Source organism: Heptranchias perlo, chromosome 11, assembly GCF_035084215.1.
Source record: "Heptranchias perlo isolate sHepPer1 chromosome 11, sHepPer1.hap1, whole genome shotgun sequence".
In the NCBI taxonomy this organism is placed as follows: Eukaryota; Metazoa; Chordata; class Chondrichthyes; order Hexanchiformes; family Hexanchidae; genus Heptranchias; species Heptranchias perlo.
This window is the reverse complement of record NC_090335.1, coordinates 15,777,511-15,794,329: the sequence shown is the minus strand read 5'-3', so window position 1 is coordinate 15,794,329 and position 16,819 is coordinate 15,777,511.

Genomic DNA, 16,819 nt, shown 5'->3' with positions numbered 1-16,819 from the left:
TGTTAGCTTTACTTGTCAATGCCCTTTCTGTACTGTTCAACTGATTCTGTTTTGCCTCCTTTCGAACTTTTGTTGACGCTGCCATGGGTACAATATTGCACGTACAAACATTTTCAAAAACACAACCCATAGTTCAGAAGTTAAGTTCTACACCAGTGAGCACAAAACCAATCACAATATAATTTTGGGACTGTCAGTCAGTCACTCAGAAGATTATTATAGTCATCTGTCCAAGAATTGTAGCATGCAGTGCCCCAACTCTTGGACTGGTTTCCCTCTGAAAAAAGATGACTCATTTATTTCAAAAGTAAAATACTGCAGATGGTGGAAATCTAAAATAAAAACAGAAAATGCTGGAAACGTTCAGCAGGTCAGGCAGCATCTGTGGAGAGAGAAACAAAGTTAACGCTTTGGGTCGATGACTTTTCATCAGAAATGGAAGATATTCAAGATGAACCGTTTTTAAGCAAATAAAGAGCCAGGGAAGGAACAAAAGGGAGAGGTCTGTGATAGGGTGGAGGGCAGGAGTGATTTTATTTATTTTATTGGGCCATTGAGTGCAGCTCTGAGCAAAAATGAGCTACCTTGCCAGCAGGAATTTTACTTTTTGGATTGGATCTTGGTGCTAACTATCAGTTGGCATTAGAGCTTGAATAAGATTGGCAATGGAGAGAATCGTTGTCACCTGCTGTCCTCTCAGTGAGGTTCAGGGTACAGTGCCCAGGATTATGCAAAAAATGGAAAATGAGAATAATTAAATGTTTCCCTCAATTTCAATTTTTGAAGTAAAAAAAAGCCTTTACCAACTTTGATGTAAGAAATGGTAAATCAGGTAACTTTGATCAGTTCCAACATCACCATCAAAGAACTGACCAGAACTACCAAATTCAGCCTTAGTGACTGATTTAAAATCATGAAAAATCTTCACTACTGGCACAGTGTTGATAAGATTGGGCTTGTGTATAAGGTCTATTATATTTGGAAAACAGCATACAAAGAATCTGTGAAATCATGTACTTTTTAAAAACAAATTCGAGAAGTGGCCTAGACCGTACTTAATAGATAAGGTGAAAGATCTGCACAAAGAGTATTCTTTAATGTCTTGTACTCGAGTTTTTGATAGAAGTCATTGCACAGATCTCCAAAGTAGCCATAAATAAGGTTTTTTGCACTGTCTTAATTTCTGTATCCAGTTACATAAACCTTTAATATTGTAAAGTGGAGACGTTATGGTTACATAAACAAAAATTAGACCTGGTGCATTAAAAATACTTATGGGGATTTCTGAAAAGCCATACTGGAAAATTGGGAGAGGGTTATCTGCCATTTCAATGTTAGAATTGTGACACTGTAGAGTGACCTAGAAACTAGTAAATTCAGATGGGCCACTGTGGAAGGTAGAGGAATGGACCTACAGAGTCAGTATTTAACACACACTCGTAGAATCATTAAGCAATATCCCCAAGTCAACGATCACACCTCTTGTGTTGTAATACTGAACAGACCAATTAAGGGTTAGATTTTACAGGGATTTGGTGGAAAAGAATTAGGTCACTTTTTAAACACTTGTTTTTGGTGAATGATACCTTTTGGTATTTTAGTGACGTTCCTTAAACATAAAATTGTGAGAGAGGATCACAAAATGGTTCTGTTTTAGCGGAACTATGTAATGAAACTTATGGGTCACTTTTTTTAGTTTAGTGGCCCTTAACAGATGCGGATGCCTGGACTCTTTTCCGAATGGTGAAGGATCTGGAGAAGGATTAGCTCACTTTAGCAAAGACCATGATAATCTACATGTGATTTTAAAGAGAAGCCAAAATGCTGGGGGGAAAAAGTAGTCAAGAAAAGTCAAGGATGATAAGAGACCAACTGAGTTCATCCCTCTAATATCCTAGCTCTCACCAGTACCCCTAAAGCCTGTCTATTACCCTGCTAGATAGCTTATTCCAGCCTTTGGCATGAAGAAGCCTCTTCTGTTATCTGCCCTAAATGTATTTTTCACTAGTTTATCCTTATGACTTATTAACCTGCCTTATTTTAAGGTACTATCAGGATTTCCCTTATCCAGTCCATCTAACTGTCTTCTCTCTAAGCTGTAGAGATTAAGCTTTTATAATCTTTCCACATAAGTATTCTACATATAGAATTATTTTTCTTGCTCTTCTCTCACCTAATCCAATGCTTGCATATGGCTTTTGTAATGTCAGAACCCTAGGTGGGGTCTATTGCATTCTGCAGCCCCAGTATAACTTCAGTAGACCTGTTTGATTCTGCTCCTGTTACCCACTTTCTAACTACAAAGTTCCACCTGTGTATGTACTGCCAGGCTTCACAAGTCAATTCACATGAGTTCTACCCCAGCTGTAATTCAAGTAGTTTGAATAGGACAACAACTTGAATAGTAACACGTCCCCAGGCGCTTCACAGGAGCATAATTGGACAAAAGATTGACACCAAGCCAAAGAAGGGGACATTAGGACAGGTGACTAAAAGCTTGGTCAAAAAGGTAGGTTTTAAGCAGAGTCTTAAAGGAGGAAAGGAAGGTGGAGAGGACATACCTTACCAGTGGCTCATTTCGGCATTTGGAAAAGAAATTTCATGTGCATCAACATATAGGAGTAATTGAATTTTCTTTCTTTTCCAAACATTGGAAACAAGTGCCATTGAAACTGTTTGAATTCTGGTGGCAGTCATTTTTCTATTGCCATCAATTGTAAACTGAGCATAAATGGAGTGTACGAGTTCCCTGTGTGTATTTTGTTTTTATTTGCTTTGGACTGTCCGGGTATAGTGGCAAAACTGGTTTGTGCCAAAGAGATGGACTATGTTAAGTGAATGTAATCAACACTAGAATAACAATACTGTGCTCTGTTTAGGTAAATGTACATTCAGTTAAAGCATCTGTTTGAAATATACTGTTAATCTGTGACTGCTGGCATGAAATAAATATTGGCACATTTTGTGTATCAATAATTAAAATTGTAAAGAAAAAAACAACAGAATTTGGGATGGATGTAAGTTGAATGTCTTTCTTTTTGAAACAATAAATATGTTTTGTTTTACCACACTTTGAATTGGAACAAAATCTCTTGAGGACAAAGAATTTATAGGGGTCTGGTCTTTAAGATGTTATACTACCCCTTTACCTACCTACTACCACTTCGCAAGTGTGTAATGCCACCGGCGCGACTTTAACCTACCTTAAACAAGGTGGCGACCACCAGGGATGGTCTTGCATGACCTTTACGTTGTAGGAAAGCCGACTGCTTTTTAATGGCCGTCTGCTGTACCACTTTGTTTGTTACCAATTTCAACTGTTCTGGCTCAGTTTAAAAAAAATAATCTCTCTGCAGTGTTAAGGCGAGCTCACCGCCCACATGAGTGAGTGGATGTGTCATCCCCCACTCTACAGCTTCACTTTGGCTCCTTGCTCGCGTTGCTACACAAATACTATTCACAATGGGCCAAATCTTGCTGGAGCAGGGCATCCTGCGGTGTACACCGTTAGACTTTTTCCTGCACCCTTCGGTTTGAAAATTTGTTGCACGGTAACTTGCTGGAAGTGTGAGCTGATAATGGTGCAGCGAGGGCAACGGGGCATCTGGGACCTTAGCGAACAGTGGGACAGTCTATTTCCGTAACTAATGCGATTTAAGATTTGAGAAAGAAACAGGAACAACGGAGGAGGGTGAATTTGAGTCAAATCAGATACAGAAAGAGAAATAGAGGAAAAGAAAGATTAGACTATGAGAGGGAGGAAAAGAGAGACTTTTTTTAAAACATATTTAAATCTCTTAAGAAGAATTTACTACATGCAGGAATGAGACCAACCAGTTTAAATTGTTCCATTTCTGGGCCAGAGAGATTGATTGGCATTGCATTAATGATTATCACGTTGTTACAAAGGTATTTACGCTCTTAATTACCAGCCCTAAATTTCTGCGGCAAGCTTAATGGGCAATTAATGTGTATATCCAGCAAGTTCTTAAAAATAACAGGGAGGCTAAGGGGGAGATGCCGTTTGTGCGAAGCAAACAGTGGAGCGGCATAAACCGACCAGCAAGTCCTGGAGATTCGCATCTCACAGCGTATCTCTTAATCCCCTGAACTTGCTGGCCGATTTGCTCGTTAATAATAGCATGCAGCGTTAACACGGTTATTTTTCCAGCAAGATTTGGCCCATTGTGGCACATATGTTGGCGCATGGGGAGTGCTATAAGTTCCTACATGAGTAACAAAAAGCATGGAGGTTTAATCAGATGAATTTTAACTAAAGCAATTAAAACATATATTTAAAAAGGGGATTAGCGAAGATTAATGCCCATTTCTAAATTTAAAGGAAAATGTGACAGAAGACTATAAGTATTTTTCAAAGCTGCCTGCTTTATTCAGTGTGACATTGGACACAATTAGTTTTATACCTCCAATGTAGAAGGAAACCGTAGTTTAGTGGTTAGGTTACTGGACGAGGACAGAGACCATGGGCTCAATTTTCCAGGGAAATCACGGGTGCGTTGGGGGCGGGGGAGCTCCGAAAATCGCGGAAATCCCGTTTGGGTTCGGAAGTCGGCTTCAACCCGCCGACTTCCGAGTTCCCCACGGACGCACTTGTGCGCGCAGGTGTCCCGAATCTGTAAGTCCCGCCGGCAATTAAAGTCGATGGGATGACAGTTAAAGGGCCAAATGTACCTCATTGAGGTACTTAAGGCACTTTACTTGTGACATATTAGGTAGTTAGAACGATTGTTACCTGGGCGGCTTGCCCACCACTCCTGATTCACGCCTGGTTTTACCAGCGTGAAGGGCCAGATCAGGGAAAAAGAAACAAAGTACATCAAAAACCATTTCAAGAAGTTAAAACACAAAATCAACCTACCTTTCAACCCTGTTCCGATGTCCCCCCGATCGCCCCCTCTTCACCTCCCCTGATCTTCACCTCCCCGCCACCCCCGATCTTCCACTCTCACCACCTGATCTTCTGCCCCCCCACCCCTCCGATCTTCCACTCTTTCCCCCCCCCCCCACCCCCGATCTTCCCCTCTCCCCCCCCGATCTTCCCCTCTCCCCCCCCGATCTTCCCCTCTCCCCCCCCCGATCTTCCCCTCTCCCCCCCCCCGATCTTCCCCTCTCCCCCCCCGATTTTCCCCTCTCCCCCCCCCCGATCTTCCCCTCTCCCCCCCCGATCTTCCCCTCTCCCCCCACCCCGATCTTCCCCTCTCCCCCCCCCCCGATCTTCCCCTCTCCCCCCCCCCGATCTTCCCCTCTCACCCCCCCCCCCGATCTTCCCCTCTCACCCCCCCCCCCGATCTTCCCCTCTCACCCCGCCCCCGATCTTCCCCTCTCCCCCCCCCCCGATCTTCCCCTCTCCCCCCCCCCGATCTTCCCCTCTCCCCCCCCCCGATCTTCCCCTCTCCCCCCCCCCCCCGATCTTCCCCTCTCCCCCCCCCCCCCGATCTTCCCCTCTCCCCCCCCCAATCTTCCCCTCTCCCCCCCCCCCGATCTTCCCCTCTCCCCCCGATCTTCCACTCTCACCCCCGATCTTCCACTCTTCCCCCCCCCCCGATCTTCCATTCTCCCCCCCGATCTTCCACTCTCCCCCCCCCCGATCTTCCACTCTCCCCCCCGATCTTCCACTCTTTTCCCCCCCACCCCCGATCTTCCACTCTCACCCCCCGATCTCCCCCCCAATCTTCCACTCTCACCCCCCGATCTCCCCCCCAATCTTCCACTCTCACCCCCCGATCTCCCCCCCAATCTTCCACTCTTCCCCCCCACCCCCCGATCTCCCCCTCTCACCCCCGATCTCCCCCTCTCACCCCCGATCTCCCCCTCTCACCCCCGATCTCCCCCTCTCACCCCCGATCTCCCCCTCTCACCCCCGATCTCCCCCTCTCACCCCCGATCTCCCCCTCTCACCCCCGATCTCCCCCTCTCACCCCCGATCTCCCCCTCTCACCCCCGATCTCCCCCTCTCACCCCCGATCTCCCCCTCTCACCCCCGATCTCCCCCTCTCACCCCCGATCTCCCCCTCTCACCCCCGATCTCCCCCTCTCACCCCCGATCTCCCCCTCTCACCCCCGATCTCCCCCTCTCACCCCCGATCTCCCCCTCTCACCCCCGATCTCCCCCTCTCACCCCCGATCTCCCCCTCTCACCCCCGATCTCCCCCTCTCACCCCCAATCTCCCCCTCTCACCCCCAATCTCCCCCTCTCACCCCCAATCTCCCCCTCTCACCCCCAATCTCCCCCTCTCACCCCCAATCTTCCCCCCACACCCCCCGATCTTCCACTCTTCCCCCCCGATCTTCCACTCTCCCCCCCCCGATCTTCCACTCTCCCCCCCCCGATCTTCCACTCTTCCCCCCCCCCCGATCTTCCACTCTCCCCCCCCCGATCTTCCACTCCCCCCCCCCCGATCTTCCACTCTCCCCCCCCCGATCTTCCACTCTTTTCCCCCCCACCCCCGATCTTCCACTCTTTTCCCCCCCACCCCCGATCTCCCCCTCTCACCCCCAATCTCCCCCTCTCACCCCCAATCTCCCCCTCTCACCCCCAATCTCCCCCTCTCACCCCCAATCTCCCCCTCTCACCCCCAATCTCCCCCTCTCACCCCCAATCTCCCCCTCTCACCCCCAATCTCCCCCTCTCACCCCCAATCTCCCCCTCTCACCCCCAATCTTCCCCCCACACCCCCAGATCTTCCACTCTTCCCCCCCGATCTTCCACTCTCCCCCCCCCCCGATCTTCCACTCTCCCCCCCCCGATCTTCCACTCTCCCCCCCCCCGATCTTCCACTCTTCCCCCCCCCCCCGATCTTCCACTCTCCCCCCCCCGATCTTCCACTCCCCCCCCCCCGATCTTCCACTCCCCCCCCCCCGATCTTCCACTCCCCCCCCCCGATCTTCCACTCCCCCCCCCCGATCTTCCACTCTCCCCCCCCCGATCTTCCACTCTCCCCCCCCCCGATCTTCCACTCTCCCCCCCCCCGATCTTCCACTCTCCCCCCCCCCCCGATCTTCCACTCTCCCCCCCCCGATCTTCCACTCTCCCCCCCCCCGATCTTCCACTCACCCCCCCCCCCCGATCTTCCACTCACCCCCCCCCGATCTTCCACTCTCCCCCCCCCCCGATCTTCCACTCTTCCCCCCACCCCCCGATCTTCCACTCTTCCCCCCACCCCCCGATCTTCCACTCTTCCCCCCACCCCCCGATCTTCCACTCTTCCCCCCACCCCCAGATCTTCCACTCTTCCCCCCACCCCCAGATCTTCCACTCTTCCCCCCACCCCCAGATCTTCCACTCTTCCCCCCACCCCCAGATCTTCCACTCTTTCCCCCCACCCCCCGATCTTCCCCCCACCCCCCGATCTTCCACTCTTCCCCCCACCCCCCGATCCCCCGATCTTCCACTCTCACCCCCGATCTTCCACTCTCACCCCCCCCGATCTTCCCCTCTTTCCCCCGATCTTCCCCTCTTTTCCCCCCCACCCCCGATCTTCCACTCTCACCCCCCCCAATCTTCCCCTCTTTTCCCCCCCACCCCCGATCTTCCACTCTCACCCCCAATCTTCCACTCTCACCCCCCCGATCTCCCCCCCATCCCCCGATCTTCCATTCTTTCCCCCCCCCCTACCCCCCGATCTTCCACTCTCACCCCCCGATCTTCCCCTCTTCCCCCGGTGTGCGGACAACACAGTGAACTGCTGAGCGTTTGGTAAGTGTGGGAGTTTAAGGGTTAATCTCTTTAAAATCTAGTGCATGTTGCTTTCAACTGTAAGTTCAATTTTAAAGTTTAAATTTTTAAGTTTCTGTCAGGCTTCAGCAGAGAGAGCTGCTGTAGTAAGTTAATTGGTTAGCTGGATTAAACTGGTACCTGAAGGTGGAGCAGGCCTGACTCATCTGAGTCACAAACTGTAGAAATACAGGAGCCTGTCAGTGCGAACTGCACGGTGTGCGGACAACACAGTGTGAGCTGCTGAGAGTTTGGTGAGTGTGGGAGTTTGGTGCAGTGGGGGAAGGAGGTGCTGCTTTGCCTTGCTTTTCCTAACTTTTTCCCCAGAGCGGCGGTGGACCTGAGCATAGATTGAGATTGGGGAATAAAAGCAGCAGCAGACTTGAAACAAGAGAAAACTACTGTGCGACGTCACGGGTGAGGCAGGAGAGTCCGAGAGGTGAGCACAGTATAAAAGGAGAGACCTAGAGCGGGAGGAGAGTCTGAGAGTCTAAGGCAAGTCATGGCAGCAGAGCTCGCACCCGTGATATGCTCCTCCTGCACTATGTGGGAAGTCATGAACACTACTAGTGTCCCTGGCGACCATGTGTGCAGGAAGTGTGTCCAGCTGCAGCTACTGGCTAACCGTCTTTCGGAGCTGGAGCTGCGGATGGATTCACTGTGGAGCATCCGCGATGCTGAGACTATCGTGGATAGCACGTTCAGTGAGGTGGTCACACCGCAGGTAAAGATTACGCAGGCAGAAAGGAAATGGGTGACCGCCAGGCAGAGTAAAAAGACTAGGCAGGTAAAGCAGGAGTCCCCTGGGGCCATCTCCCTCTCAAACAGATATTCTGCTTTGGATACTGTTGGGGGAGATGGCTTATCAGGGGAAAGCAGCAAGAGCCAAGTTCGGGGCACCACGGGTGGCTCTGCAGCACAGGAGGGGAGGAAGAAGAGTGGCAGGGCTATAGTGATAGGGGATTCAATTGTAAGGGGAACAGATAGGCGTTTCTGCGGCCGCAAACGTGACTCCAGGATGGTATGTTGCCTCCCTGGTGCTAGGGTCAAGGATGTCATGGAGCGGCTGCAGGGCATTCTGGAGGGGGAGGGTGAACAGCCAGTTGTCGTGGTCCATATTGGAATCAACGACAAAGGTAAAAAAAGGGATGGGGTCCTGCAAGGTGAATTTAAGGAGTTAGGAGATAAATTAAAAAGCAGGACTTCAAAGGTAGTGATCTCAGGATTACTACCAATGCCACGTGCTAGTGAGTATAGGAACAGGAGAATAGACAGGATGAATGTGTGGCTGCAGGGATGGTGGAGGAGGGAGGGATTAAGATTCCTGGAACATTGGGACCGATTCTGGGGAAGGTTGGGCCTGTACAAACGGGACGGGTTACAAGTGAAAGGGAAAAGCGTAGAGCAGCGGAAAGAAAGTGTACTTTAGTCATGACAGATAAAATAAAAACTAGAAGGCGTAAGGCGATTAACCCAGCATCAAAGCTGAAGGTCAGGCTAGGATGTGTGGCCCAACTAAGAGTTCTATATACAAATGCACAGAGTATAAGGAATAAATTAAATGAACTACAGGTTCAAATTCAAATTGGAGGGTATGACATGATAGCTATTACTGAGACATGGCTGCAGGACGGTCAGGATTGGGAACTAAATATACCGGGTTATAAGGTCTACAGGAGAGATAGGGAAAATGGAAGAGGGGGAGGAGTAGCCTTAGTGATTGGAGATGAAATCACTTCAATGATAAAGGAGGATATAACGAGAGGTAAGCAGCCAACAGAGACCTTATGGGTTGAATTGAGAAATAGGAAAGGATCTAAGACTATAGTGGGAGTTGTGTATAGGACCCCTGGCAGCAGCTCTGAAGTGCTAGATTGTATAAATGCAGAGATTAGACAAGCGTGTAAGAAAGGCATAGTGGTCTTAATGGGGGACTTTAACCTTCACATAGATTGGGAAAAGCAGACTAGCAACTGTCAGAAAGGTAGTGAATTTCTTGAGTGTGTCCGGGATAGTTTTCTACAGCAGTATGTCCTAGAGGCAACAAGGGGGCAAGCCATACTAGATTTAGTAATGAGTAATGAACCAGATTTAGTTAACGGCTTAACTGTGCGTGAACATCTATCCAATAGTGATCATAACATGATCGAGTTCAATGTACTGTTTGAAAGGGAAAAAAGAGAATCAGCTGCTATGATTCTAGACTTGGGCAAGGCCGACTTCAATGGGATGAGACAGAGACTGTCCACAGTAAACTGGGCAAATCTGTTAATGGGTAAAACGACTGATGATCAGTGGGAAATGTTTAAAGAAACATTTAACGTGATACAGAACCAGTTTATACCCCTGAGGGGCAAGAACTCTACTTGCCAAAAAAAAACAGCCATGGACAACTAAAGAGGTAAGGGACAGTATAAGACATAAGGAAAGGGCACAGATCCTGGCGAATGGGAAAGATACAAAGATCAACAAAGGGCTACAAAAAGAGACTTAGATGAAGGCATAGAAAATCTCATATCTAAGTTTGCCGATGACACAAAGATTGGTGGCATTGTAAGCAGTGTAGATGAAAACATAAAATTACAAAGCGATATTGATAGATTAGGTGAATGGGCAAAACTGGCAACTGGAATTCAATGTAGACAAATGTGAGGTCATCCACTTTGGATCAAAAAAGAATAGAATAGGGTACTTTTTAAATGGTAAAAAGTTAAAAACAGTGGATGTCCAAAGGGACTTAGAGGTTCAGGTACATAGATCATTGAAGTTTCATGAACAGGTGCAGAAAATAATCAATAAGGCAAACAGAATGCTGGCCTTTATATCTAGAGGACTAGAGTACAAGGGGGCAGAAGTTATGCTGCAGCTATACAAAACCCTGGTTAGACCGCACCTGGAGTACTGAGAGCAGTTCTGGGCACCGCACCTTCGGAAGGACATATTGGCCTTGGAGGGAGTGCAGCGTAGGTTTACTAGAATGATACCAGTACTTCAAGGGTTAAGTTACGAGGAGAGATTACACAAATTGGGGTTGTATTCTCAGAGTTTCGAAGGTTAAGGGGTGAGTTGATCGAAGTTTATAAGATATTAAGGGGAACGGATAGGGTGGATAGAGAGAAACTATTTCCGCTGGTTGGGGATTCTAGGAGTAGGGGGCACAGTCTAAAAATTAGAGCCAGACCTTTCAGGAGCGAGATGAGAAAACATTTCTACACACAAAGGGTTGTAGAAGTTTGGAACTCTCTTCCGCAAACGGCAATTGATACTAGCTCAATTGCTAAATTTAAATCTGAGATAGATAGCTTTTTGGCAACCAAAGGTATTCAGGGATATGGGCCAAAGACAGGTATATGGAGTTAGATCACAGATCAGCCATGATCTTATCAAATGGCGGAGCAGGCACGAGGGGCTGAATGGCCTACTCCTGTTCCTAAGTTCCTATGTTCCCCCCCCAATCTTCCACTCTTCCCCCACCCCCCTGATCTTCCACTCTTCCCCCCCCACCCCCCGATCTTTCACTCTCACCCCCGATCTTCCACTCTCCCCCCCCTGATCTTCCACTCTCTCCCTGATCTTCCACTCTCCCCCCCCTGATCTTCCACTCTCTCCCTGATCTTCCACTCTCTCCCTGATCTTCCACTCTCCCCCCCCCCCATCCCCCAATCTTCCACTCTCACCTCCGAAATAAGAGGGGCAAAGAGAGAGAGTATGAGAATAGACTGGCAGCCAACATAAAAGGGAATCCAAAAGTCTTCTATATGCCTGTAAACGGTAAATGGGTAGTAAGAAGAGGGATGGGGCCAATTAGGGACCATAAAAGAGATCTACTCATGGAGGCAGAGGGGATAGCCGAGGTACTAAATGAGTACTTTGCATATGTCTTTATCAAGGAAGAAGATGCTGCCAGAGTCTCAGTAAAGGAAGATATGGTTGAGATACTGGATGGGCTAAAAATTGATAAAGAGGAGGTACTTGAAAGGCTAGCTGTACTTAAAGTAGACAAGTCACCCGGTCCAGATGGGATGCATCCTAGGATGCTGAGGGAAGTAAGGGTGGAAATTGCAGAGGTGCTGGCCATAATCTTCCAAACATCCATAGAAATGGGGGTGGTGCCAGAGGACTGGAGAATTGCAAATGTTACACCCTTGTTCAAAAAAGGGTGTAAGGATAAACCCAGCAACTATAGACCAGTCAATTTAACCTCAGTGGTGGGGAAACTTTTAGAAACGATAATCCGGGACAGAATTAATAGTCACTTGGACAAGTGTGGCTTGATTAGGGAAAGCCAGCACGGATTTGTTAAAGGCTAATCATGTTTAACTAACCTGATAGAGTTTTTCGATAAGGTAAGAGAGAGGGTAGATGAGGGCAATGCAATTGATGTGGCGTATATGGACTTTCAAAAGGCAATGATAAAGTGCTGCATGGTAGGCTTATCATCAAGATTGCGGCCCATGGAATAAGGTGGGGGGGGGGGCAGTAGCAACATGGATGCAGAATTGGCTAAGGGACAGGAAACAAAGTAGTGATGAACGGTTGTTTTTTGGACTTAAGGGAGGTGTACAGGTGTTCCCCAGGGGTCGGTGCTGGTATCACTGCTTTTCTTGATATATATTAATGACTTGGACTTGGGCATACAGGGCACAATTTCAAAATTTGGAAGGGTAGTAAACAGTGAGGAGGATAGTGATAGACTTCAAGAGGATACAGACAGGCAGGTGGCATGGGCGGACATGTGGCAGATGAAATTTAACACAGAAAAATGCAAAGTGATACATTTCAGAAGGAAGAACGAGGAGCGGCAATATAAACTAGAGGGCACAATTCTAAAAGGGATATAGGAACAGAGAGATCTAGGGGTATATGTGCATAAATCTTTGAAGGTGGCAGGGCAGGTTGAGAAAGTGGATAAAAAAGCATATGGGATCCTGGGTTTTATAAATATAGGCATAGAGTACAAAAGTATGGAAGTCATAATGAACCTTTATAAAACACTGGTTCAGCCACAACTAGAGTATTGTGTCCCGTTCTGGGCACCGTACTTTAGGAAGGATGTGAAGGCCTTAGAAAGAGTGCAGAAGAGATTTACTAGAATGATTCCAGGGATGAGGGACTTAAATTACATGGATAGACTGGAGAAGCTGGGGTTGTTCTCCTTGGAACAGAGATGGTTGCGAGGAGATTTGATAGAGGTGTTCAAAATCATGAAGGGTCTAGACAGAGTAGATAGAGAGAAACTGTTCCCATTGGCAGAAGGGTCAAGAACTAGAGGACATAGATTTAAGGTGATTGGCAAAAGAACCAAAGGTGAAATGAGGAAAAACTTTTTTTTTTACACAGCGAGTGGTTAGGATCTGGAATGCGCTGCCTGAGAGGGCGATGGAGGTAGATTCAATCATGGTCTTCAAAAGGGAACTGGATCAATACTTGAAAGGAAAAAATTTGCAGGGCTACGGGGTTAGGGCGGTGGAGTGGGACTAGCTGGATTGCTCTTGCATTGAGCTGGCATGGACTCAATGGGCTGAATGGCCTCCTTCCGTGCTGTAACCTATGATTCTATGACTAAAAGCTGATGAATCCCCTGGACCTGATGGCCTACATCTGAGGGTTCTAAAAGAGGTGGCTGCACAGATAGTGGATGGATTGGTTATGATCTTCCAAAATTCCCTAGATTCTAGAACGGTCCCAATGGATTGGAAGATAGCAAATGTGACCCCGCTATTCAAGAAAGGAAGGAGAGAGAAAACAGGGAACTGCAGGCCAGTTAGCCTGATATCGGTCATCAGGAAAATGCTGGAATCCATTATTAAGGAAGTGGTAACAGGGCACTTAGAAAATCATAATATGATTAGGCAGAGTCAATATGGTTTTACGAAAGGGAAATCGTGTTTGACAAACCTATTAAGAGTTTTTTGAGGATGTAAATAGCTGGGTGGATAAAGGGGAACCAGTGGATGTTGTATATTTGGATTTTCAAAAAGGCATTCGATAAGGTGCCACATAAAAGGTTGTTACATAAGGTAAGGGGTCATGGGGTTGGGGGTAACATATTAGCATGGATAGAGGATGGGATAATGGACAGAAAACAGAGAGTAGGAATAAATGGGTCATTTTCAGGCTGGCAGGCTGTAACTAGTGGTGTGCCACAGGGATTGGTGCTTGGGCCTCAGCTATTTACAGTATACATCAATGACTTAGATGAAGGGACTGAGTATAATGTAACCAAGTTTGCTGATGATACAAAGCTAGGTGAGAAAGTAAGCTGTGAGGAGGACAAAGAGTCTGCAAAGGGATTTAGACAGGTTAAGTGAGTGGGGAAGAAGGTGGCAGATGGAGTATAATGTGGGGAAATGTGAGGTTATTCATTTTGGTAGGAAGAATAGAAAAACAGAATATTTTTTAAACGGTGAGAAACTATTAAATGTTGGTGTTCAGAGGGACTTGGGTGTCCTTGTACACGAAACACAAAAAGTTAGCATGCAGGTACAGCAAGCAATTAGGAAAGCAAATGGAATGTTGGCCTTTATTGCAAGGGGTTGGAGTACAAGAGTAAGGAAGTCTTACTACAATTGTACAGGGCTTTGGTGAGACCTCACCTAGAGTACTGTGTACAGTTTTGGTCTCGTTATCTAAGGAAGGGTATACTTGCCTTATGGGCAGTGCAGCGAAGGTTCACTAGATTAATTCCTGGGATGAGAGGGTTGTCCTATGAGGCGAGGTTGAGTAGAATGGGCCTATACTCTCTGGAGTTTAGAAGAATGAGAGGTGATCTTATTGAAACATATATTATAAGGGGGCTTGACAGGGTAGAGGCTGAGAAGTTGTTTCCCATGGCTAGAGAGTCTAGAACTAGGGGGCATAATTGCAGGACATGGGGCGGGCATTTTAAGACTGAGAAGAAGAGGAATTTCTTCACTCAGAGGGTTGTGAATCTTTGGAATTCTCTACCCCAGAGGGCTGTGGATGCTGAGTCATTGAATATATTCAAGGCTGAGATAGATAGATTTCTGAACTCTAGGGGAATCAAGGGATATGGGGATCGGTCAGGAAAGTGGAGTTGAGGTCGAAGATCAACCATGATCTGACTGAATGGTGGAGCAGGCTCAAGGGGCCGTATGGCCTACTCCTGCTCCTATTTCTTATGTTCTTACACCCAAAGTGAGGGCATCTGAAGCAGCAGGAAATAATCTCCGTGCTGTAAGGTGAGATACCAGAGTGAATTTATCTTTCTATGTTAAGGAGGTACTCTCCTCCCCCCGTAACAGGGTTTGTGTACACGCATTCTTTACTTTTGTAACGATATATGAACAGAGGTTGAAATTTTGTACCAAGTGGCGTTCATCATACTCAGTGTTATGTACCTTTTGTGTAGCGTGGAATAAAGCAGATTACGAACTGAACCAAACGATGCCCCACCTAATGTTAACTCGGTCTACTTTCGAAGAGATTAAAGGATTTTTTAAAAACACAGCAGATTACAAGGGAGCTTTATTGTTACGGTCCTGGGTCCCACTATTGCGATAGCAGGTACAGGGCAGAGGTGGACAACGTACAGGTTTTTTAAAAAAGGCAGGCAACTGGACTGTTTAAGGGAGCGAGTGACAGCACTGAACTAGAGTAAGATACCTGCGGCAGACTTGAATTTGCTCCAGTAGTCTAGTTATTTTATCTGTATATATTCTGTACATTATACTTCATGTTACTTTCTCATCATCTGTGGGCTATCACTCAATAAACTTAATGCGTTTACACCAAAATCACTGATTGTGGACAGTCACACATAAACTACATCGAGTCACCCAGTCAGTATCCACCATGACACACATTTCTAGTGTAAGAAATGTAGAATACTGCACCACAAACTGATTGAGACAGCAAAGTTATTTCAAGGCTGTGATTTCAATGCTATGTTCAGCTGTTACAAATTACTTGTGCTTCATTCTTGTAATTTATATATGACACCAGAGATTATTGTGGAAAAACATGTACAGTATATCCTGCATCTCGTCAAGCATCATAGAATCACAGAATGTTGTTGCACGGGGGAAGCCACTCAGCCCATTGTGTCTGTGCTGGCTGTAAGGAACTATCCACTTAGTCCCATGTCTTTTTAATTTTTTCTTTATCAAATATTGATCCACTTCCGTTAGGAAGCTATTATGGATTCTGCTTCCATCACTGTTTCTGGTAGGACATTCCATGTCATAAGAACATAAGAAACAGAAGGAATAGGCCCTACGTCCCCTCGAGCCTGCTCCGCCATCTATTAAGATCATGGATCTTCTACCTTAACTCCACTTTCCCATCATATCCCAATATCCCTCGATTACCTTAGTGTCTATAAATCGATTGATCTCAGTATTGAATATACTCAACGACTCAGCATCCACAGCCCTCTGGGGTAGAGAATTCCAAAGATTCACAACCCTCTGAGGGAAGAAATTTTTCCTCATCTCAGTCCTAAATGGCTGCTCCCTTATCCTGATACTAGGACCCCTAGTTCTAGACTCAAGCCAGGGTCAGCAGCCTCTCAGCATCTACCCTGTCAAGCCCTCTCAGAATTTTATACATTTCAATGAGATCACCTCTCATTCTTTTAAATTCCAGAGAATATAGGTCCAGTCTACTCAATCTCTCCTCATAGGACAACCCTCTCATCCCAGGAATCAATTCAGTGAACCTTTGTTGCACCCCCTCTACGGCAAGTATATCTTTCCTTAGGTATGGAGACTAAAACTGAACACAGTACTCCAGGTGTGGTCTCACCAAAGCCCTATATAATTGCAGCAAGACTTCCTTACTCTTATCAAGGGATATAGGTGAAAATCAGGTAAATGGAGTTGAGATACAGATCAGCCATGATCTAACTGAATGGCGGCAGAGTCTCAAAGGGCTGAATGGCCTACTACTATATCTACGTATCAATCTTTAATCAGACAAGTGAAATTGGGTAATTGCTACACTGGGAATAAGGAGCAAATCATATGCTTTATGAAACTTGATATGTTCCTAGGTGGAATAGGAACATGATTCCTCTCTGGTAAGTTATAATTCGATATAGTATAAATGAGGAACTGATTCCAA